The sequence below is a fragment of the Diplotaxodon limnothrissa genome, linkage group LG19, assembly GCF_057381915.1.
Source record: "Diplotaxodon limnothrissa isolate DT_005_m linkage group LG19, D_limnothrissa_male_GT1.1, whole genome shotgun sequence".
NCBI classification, from domain to species: domain Eukaryota; kingdom Metazoa; phylum Chordata; class Actinopteri; order Cichliformes; family Cichlidae; genus Diplotaxodon; species Diplotaxodon limnothrissa.
The window spans coordinates 28603040-28612069 of record NC_140614.1 but is presented as its reverse complement, the minus strand read 5'-3'; positions in this window follow the sequence as shown (position 1 = coordinate 28612069).

Genomic DNA, 9030 nt, shown 5'->3' with positions numbered 1-9030 from the left:
AGCTTTCATACTTTCCTTCACCCTCAGCTGAAATCATATCCAACCTATCTCGTGAAACGACAGGATAGCGGCCATCTAAAACAAACATTATTCTATAGCTTTGTTTGTTTACCTGTGAAAAATCATTGCCCAGGGCTATCTCTCATTAGAGTAGCCAAACAAAGACAACAGCAACTTGAGAACGCTTTAAAAATGCCTATAATTTGATGATGGTGTATATGCATGTGTGTATGTGGGAGGGAAGGAGGGGGCGTTTTGTGCAATCATGCAGGGAGGGCGAATGGAAATCGCCTCTGTACAGGATGAAAGCCTCTGAGGACTATCCATTGACTATGAAATGTGATGATCCCCCTTCACCCTCAGACACCAAGAGAGTTCAGCTTAACACAGCCCTTTTTTCATATAAAACCTCATCCTTCATCCTTTTACATTGTACATAGAATATTTCTAAATTGCATTCTCTGTCACAAACTCTGTAAAGGGATGGATGACTTAGAGAAGCTGTGAGCGTATATTTCCATACATTTTACTAAGGCTCATAACTGAATGATTCACAAGCTTTCTCACTGAAAAGGAGTGCATTTGAATATGAATGCATCTGTGAAATTGCGTTGTATGTGGCTGTGCATATGGTTCTTATGTCTGCAAGAGGTGTTTGTGCACATGTGTATGTGCGTGCGTGCATATGAGCACACATGCGCCTGGCTGGTTGGTGGGTTTTTGGCAGGGTTGTGGTACCCTGCTGGGACCAACCCTGCCCAAGCAGCCTGGTGGAGGGGACAAGCTGTGGCATGTACACACACTCACACACATACACGCACATAGAGCAGCTGCTCCTTCTGCAGCTGCTGCTGTCGCCCAACCCAGGACTCCCTGTTCCAAAGGAGGGTGAGAGGGGGTGGAGGTGTATGTGTGGGGGAAGCTGGGGATGAAAAGAAAAGGAGAGGGCGGGGGGAGCAGGAATGAAGGAAAAATGGGAAGAGCAGTAGAAATGGGAATGGAGAGCGAGCTGACAAAATAAATTGGAAAGCTATGAGGAAGAGGGGAAGGGAGAGGTAATGGAAGTGAGAGGGGAGGAAAGAGCAAAGTAAAACAGGGAGAAAGAACAGGTTAAAGAGACACGGGCAATCGCGCACAGGCGATCGCACACTCAAATACACAACCAAGCTCGCACCCAGTAACAGGTGAAAAAATATCCATTATCACCTCTGTTGCAAACTCAGAGTAGCCTACACATATAACTAAAGATTAGCCATCAGAAACAATTTATTTAACAGCCTAGAGAATAATCTAGTAAACAATCTCTCGGAAGAAAGAAAACTGTATCATTAACCCGCAGTTTGAAGTTCCACAAACAACAAAGCACCCTGACAACACAACTTCTACAGGTTAAACACAGATTAAACCAAATCCAGGCCTATATGCCCTGTGATGGAAAACCTCTATTTAAGATAGCATTTTACTCTCCATCCAAGCTTAATCTGTCTGGGAAATCAAGCATCCCCTACATACTCTGTGTAACTACTATCCAGTCCTCCCTTGAGACTGTGTTTGTACTCTTTCGCTTTTGGTTAAAAACAAATAGACCAGTCTGCAATGCAAATCAATAGCATGAATTTGAACTCGTGATTGCATATCAATAAGGTAATTGAAGGAAAGCTTTTTGTCACTTATGGGAATTTTTTGAATTTAAAATAATTTTACTTTTGACACACGGCTACAAAGAAGATTGGCTATGGGGGAGGCTCACTGCGTCCATGCGTCAAAGGCTGCTATCGGGCTTCAGATAAGATAGCAAGGAAGAGGTTGGCTATGGGGAAAGAGGGCCACATTGAACATGTCCAATTAGTAAAGTAATTAGTTAATTAACATGGAGGACCCTAAAGGCCTCCCAACACAGCCTTATATAGACTTTGTTCAAACCAAGTACACTTTGAAGGCTTTTACTAAGCAGTTTCATATAGACAGACCAACTCACCAGCCCCCCATCATCTGCCTCGCACACACGAGGACAACTCTGGATGATCTTCCATATACAGTATCAGTTTCCATTCAGTGTCAGTCTCACATTTTGTATTCACACATAAGCAGGAAATCTGTCCATTCTGTATCAGTGTGAAATATGCTGTCAGTTTTTTTTTTTTTTTTGGCTCACTTTCCATCAGCTTTCTACTGCAAAATCATAATCATACATGGCTATAGGCTGCCTGGATTGTCTCCCTGTGACATGCCATCTTTAGCCGGCAGTCATGTTATATTTTCTCCCACAACAAACAGCATCTGAGTGATTATGCACATTCCCATCCAGTGGGTGTTGCCCAGCCCAATGTGAGGAGTGCTCTATGGATATATCAGCTTTTCTAACGGCAACACCTGATTAGAGATGGCACGATACCACTTTTTTATGTCCGATACCGATACCGATATCATAAATTTGGATATCTGCCGATACCGATATGAATCCGATATAGTGTTTTTTAATCAACAAAACTGTTTTTTAAAATATCTTGCTGCATTTTGCAAGTCTGCAAGTTCATACTCAAGTTTAAAACAACAACTACACTAAAGCTATTCTGTTATACCTGTATACAAAAAAAATATTTCATAGTTCAGCAATACTGATCAATCTAATAAACTTAGACCTACACCATCCTCCCTATTCTGGTATTTTAAAGAGTACTTAGCGTAAATATTAAGCAACCTAACTAATAGGGTTCCAACTCCCAGCAACAACAAAAATAAATAAATAAAAAATAGGGAACCACCCCTCACGCGCCACCTCATGATGCTTAATCGACGTAATCAACCTTAATTTGATGCAGTGTGAAAAAAAATGCACAGAAATCAATTATTTTTCAAGAAATATTAAATAGATTCAACATCTTTCTTCAACAAAATTGCAGACTGCACAGATGGTACCTTCCCAAAGGAAAAAGTACTATAGCTTACTAGGGTATATATATTAGACTTAATAGTCACTATATACAGTAACTGACTTCTATTCATTTTACATCAAATTAAAACTTTGTGTGTCAGATAATTATTTATTAAAAGCTAGACATTTTAAATGAGAATAAGAAAGAAAAGTATGTCTTTGTGCCCCCTTTTCCCAGTTAATGCCCTATCGGCCCCCCTGGCTAAACTTTGCTAGATCCGCCCCTGCACAGTTACCAGCGTCAGCTACGTAGAAAAAGATCCTGGTGTAGAAAGTAATATTAAATAAATTCTAACAACAGCTTATCAAGCTTAAACGTGCTGCTGTTGTTCAGCCGCTGGTTTCCTCTTTCTGGTGCAAAGTGGGCCAAAAACAAAGACGGACTTGCGACAGAAAAGCCGATCAGCTGATCATTTAAGCAGTTTCACGATTGAAGTAGCAGCCGGAGAGCGAGAGGCAGTCGCTCGTTAAGCTTAACGCAGGAATGCTTTACAAACATTCAGAGATGGACTTACACACTTGCTTTACTTCTCTCGGGGATAACTTTGTCGGAGATGAAATGCCGGGTTGCTAGCGAAGCTCCAAATGCTATCCAGACCACCGACAGGTCCCGCATGCCACAGCCGCTCTATCACGTGATGCATACTGCTCCGACATGCTAACGTTCTGAGGTGAGTTATGGCGTGTTGCAAGTTTTGTGAGGTGCTTTCGTGATATTTAATGGATCGGATTACATTTTTTATTTTTCTCCGATATCCGATCCAGTCATTTAGGTAAGTATCGGACCGATACCGATACGTAATATCGGATCGGTCCATCTCTACACCTGATGCAGCTTTTATGTATCTAAACCTTATAAAGACCGGATCAATTTGTATTTGAGGCAAAAGCAAAAACAGGCAAAAGAGAGTGTGTGTGTGTGTGTGTGTGTGAGAGAGCGAGGGAGAGAGAGTTAAAAGACCGTCTGCCCTGCATCGCTTCATAGCCACAGGCAGTTGCACAGCACAGAAGAAATGTGCTTACATCATCACATGCAGTCCAGGCATCCTGCAGAGGGCACTGCTAATGGAAGAAACACAGAGCAGAGAAGGCAACCAACCAACCCAGGAGAGACTCAGCAAGGCACTCCTACGCATCTAAGATATCTGACATTCTTGGCAGCCTTTCAGAGAGGTCAGTGGTAAAATATTCAAGCAGAACTAACCTTAAAGAGGGACCATGTTTGAGCAAGCTGAGACCAGAGGCTAAATTTGTCACTAATTAAAGTCTGCATGAGATATGGGGAAGAGTCTTTTCCAGTGAATCTCCAACTCCGCTATGCAGAATAATAGTGCTTTGATTTGGATAAGATGTTTTGCCATTTTAGGCGCTGGGTGATATCATGGAAAGTGTGCTGATTTGCTGAAATGGTTTTCCTCTAAGTGTAAACAGAGAGAAAGAGAGATTTTGCATCTCCCAGTGTGACCCAGATAAGGGCCTTGCTATAGAGATGTGGGATAGATCACACATGTAACATGTGAGTTACGAATGCTGTTCTCAGTCTAGCTCTAGGGCACAGGGTCACTTTTCTCAATTACAAGCTCAGGTGTACCAAAGTGAATATCACAACAAGTTATGAGCATGACTGCGAGGAACTAATTCCACATGTTCTTATCTTTCCTAGTCTACAGGCGTGGCTGCAGTGGATATAACAGCAGAGAGGGATCGCATAACAAACGTGAGAGCAAAAAGATGAGCAATGTGAATACACTAATTATTCCCATTAACCACAGTTGCAACTAAATCTTTGTGGTTAAGTGAGTATGTGTCTAAGTGTGTGTCTTTGCAGGTTACAAAGCGTGGGTTGCCAGCTGCAAAGCTTTTCTGGATGCTGATTGGAAGTGAACGTTGAGCACTCAGGACAATTATTGAATCATTACTGCTACCATGCCTCAGGCAAAATATGAACACCATGTTATTTGTCAACTGACCACAGCTTCCTAATCAACCTCACATGCGTTTGTATGTTTGTCTTAGTGTGCACATATGTGGCAATGTGTGTGTGTGTGTGTAGCTTGTTGGCAGAAGGACAGGAATGTCCTTCAGTATGTGGGTGCACATGGTTGCAGAGAGTAATGGATGAGTCAGGAACCCTGCCCAGTATTTTCTTATTTATATATTTGTTTAAATTGGGGGTGGTATCTAAATGAAGTATAGCACATTGACAGATGCCTATGTATATGAATATGTGTGCATGGTAGTGACTGAGGAATGCCCTGTTGAAACGCAACTGTCTAAACATGTCCCTTTCAGCTGTCTCTCCGCTCCCTTCGTGGAAAAATAACTTAACATGAGTTGTTTGGTATTTTCACCGCACCCCACACTACCATCTCACATCGACTGCTAAGAGCTTGTATGCTGAAATTTCCCTCTGAGGCTTAATACTGGAAAAGTGTCTTTCAAGTGCACCACTAGACTGGTAAGGGAGCCTAAGAAAGAAGGGATGGGGGTAGAAACCTGGGGGAGAACCCATCATATTCAACTTTAACTCTTTTCCTTCTGCCTTCAGGAAGACATGCGATTCATCTCTACATTTCTGGGTAGCAAGTGGTGGAAATGTTTCAGGAAGGTTTGATTAATTGACTTAAAGAATGATAATAGAGGTACTATTCATCACAGGTGCACTCACTTCATGGCATGAACAATCAAGTAGTGTGTCAATCTATCAAACCACGAGCAGCTAACTGTAACATTTCTGAACAACTTACAAGAATGTGAATGTAATAACATTTAGCCTCTGTATACCCAGTCTATCTCTCACTGTCTCTATGGCAATGTGCTAGTGTGCTTGGGCTTGAAGTTTTGAAGGTATCCATCAAATCAGCGACTGAGATATGAGTGTTTTAAGCACACAAGCGATTAACAACTCAAACAATGATCACTAATAAGCCACAACAAGTAGTTATACATCTTTTCACCTTATCTACAATACAGAGACGTCCTCTCAACATTCAGTTAAGTTGATCTCTGTATGTAAAGCAATACAAAAAACAGACATTTCCTGCCCTGATGAAATCCCCATTTGACATAGCTAACCATGATCCCTCTCGACAAAAACATGCCATCACTATTAGTCAAAAGAGATCAAAGACATACCCCAGCGTTTGGGGTTGCATTATCCGACAACCATCTGCGCTGGTAAGACAGGAACAATCATTAAGCATTCAGACCAAAGGAAAAAAAGTTTATTCTTAGTGTCAGCTTTGATAAATTTGTGCAAAATGCACTCTTCTCGGTATGTAGAAAACTTTAACAGGGAGGGCGAAAGAAAGGGGAAAGTGGAGAAGTTTTAAGAAGGTGTGGTAAAAAGATAAAATGGGAGAGATGATAAGAGAAGTGGAGGATTGGCAAGGAAGACAAAGGGGAAAACAGTAAGACTCTCTGTCCCTCAGTGAGATAAATTGGCAAGAAGTTCACAGTGGGTAAACATCTTCATCTGAAAGCCTGTGGAGCAATTGATGCCCAGAACAAATCAACACGTTTCACAGCTTGCCTGCATAAAACGCAAATACCATCAGCTTCAAAAAACTATGATCTTCCCTGGAGCATATGAGCAGGGGTTTGCTCCTCTGGGTTCCCTGAATTGGTCTGTGAATCGATCACAAAAACAGCATTTCAAAGGGTTTGAAAAACTATGAGGTCTTTCTCTTTCTCCTACTTTAACAAAACAGACTCTATCATAGACAGCCCTGCAGACACTTGTGGCTGTGGGGTCCCAGAAGGCTTAGAGATGTCTCTAGTCTTTCATTACCACTCAGAAGAACTTAGCGAAAACAGCAGTGCATCAGTCTAGTACTTTGCACCAAACACAAGGCAAAAAGAAGTTAGAAGTAAACTGAGAAAAACAAAGAAAATCACTTGGGAAAAAAAAGAAAAGAAGTATAATAAAATAACGGCAAAATAGATAATATAGCGCTTTTGGGCAAATTATTCAGATGGTGTGGAGAACAGGTACCATATGTGCTTTGGTCACACTGACCAAACTTACCTACATCCTGGGCCTCAGTTGGAACATGTGTTTTGACTATCAGATCCATTAAAATCCCATTATATAGTGCAACAAGAGAGATCACAAATCTTGTTCTAAGATTTTAAAAATCATTTATCACGTAAATTTACCATGAATGATATATTTACATCCAAATAAGGATGCATATTTTTGACATTTAATAGGTCTTCTACAATTTATCACTCGTATGGTTTGATAAACAAATGCAACACAAAAACATTTAACTGGTGGACAATTAGCAAAGAGGCTTTTTTTTCCCCCAAGACCACTTAGAGAAAAAAAAGTGAGAGGTCATCAGTTGTTTTTCACGTTGATTGCTATTGTCAATTGTAAAGTCATTACAAATGGTGTTGCATTCCTTACAGTGTAGGCTAATGGTGCTCTGACCTGCAGGGGAGGAATGCCAACTCTCACCACAGCTGCACACTGAGGCTAAGAGCCAGAGCTGACTTTGGGGTCAAAGGTTATCCATGATGTGACTTGAAACCACACAATCAGTGGATACTGGGTTCAGGCCTGTGGCAATCATGTTCTTAGTGGGGTATACCAACTGGACAAATGGAAAAGTAAAAAGGGATAGAAAAAAAAACAGAATGAAAGAAGAGAATGAAGACAGAGAATGGACATGGACTAGAGTAATTTATCTATATTTAACATGGTTGCATTAAAAAATGGAGATTTTCTGGGTGTACATGCATGAGAATGAATTTTAAATAATGAAAATATATTGGATGGATATATGACCCAACTTTCTTATCATCCCACATGCAGAAAGTCCTAACTAAGCCGTATTTTAGAATATGAAACTGATCAATTTGTACTGATGATTTTTAGACAGGGTCACTTAGTTGATGACAAACACAACCAGCCAACTAAACAGATAATGAGCAAATTGTATTGAGTGTCTGGGTTTGGTGGGTCAATAGGATTCACAATTTTGTGTACAGACCATTTTAATTGCAGCCCCTGGACACAGGCATAAGTTCTGTAAAAAACACAGCCACTTTATAAATGTGTTCATCATTATGCCATTCCATCCTCTAAATGGAAATAGCAATTTGGTTCTGCTTTCACCCCAAGGAGGTAGATAAATAACAATTATGTGAATGAACCAACTCCTTAAATATTTTTTACTAGTAAAAATTTAAGTGCCATTGGACCCATAAATTTAAGTTTGCAAACTGGGATTCGGGGGTGTAAATGCTCATAAATGTGGAGTCACCTCCACAATGAGCAACAAACAGGGAGAGCCTTTGCATTGGTCCATTTCACACTTCATAAAGCCACGACATATTTATTCCATGCATTCATACTTACATGTCCCCTCAACCAGGTAACGGCTCTATAACTTGAAATGATTCATTTGCCCAGTCATTTTCCCCACTTAGCTTTGAGTTTAAAGGGCAGGTTTTAGGCTGCTGCATTATGCAGCAATGCTTCTGCATGCTGATTTTATCTGAAAACAAGGAAAGCATACCTACAGTCTTAAATAAAAGCACAAATGACTATACATTGCTTAAAATGAGGCTTTAAAAATAATACCATAACCCTGAAAGGGCAATTTAATAAACCTTGTAATTAGCTTAACAAATATCATAAAAAGAACTTTCTTTTGTTCCAAATTAGTGAACAAGATTTTATGATAAAGACATTCAAACTTAATCAGGAATATGATTTGTTCCTTTCACAAACATGCAGAGCTGAGGTCAAAAGGCTAAGCCTCAGGTAAATGCAAGACAGTGGGGGCATGCAGTTCTCCCTCTTATTCCTGTCTGATTTAATAGAATCCATAGGGGGGCTGTGGTAAACACAGCAGGGATGTGAACCTTCAGGAGGAGGAGAATGAGGAGCTGGTGTTCTACTTAGACTTCGTATAATGACCAACAACTCCCCCTTTCTTCAGTCCCCACATACCACCTCCCACTCCACCTCCCACTCCACCATTCCTGTTTTAATTCTATAGGTTTGACCACTGAGACCCTCATTCAACCTGCATATAGGAGAAACCTCTTCTTTTTCTCTCTACTCTTTCCCTTCTCCAGTTCAG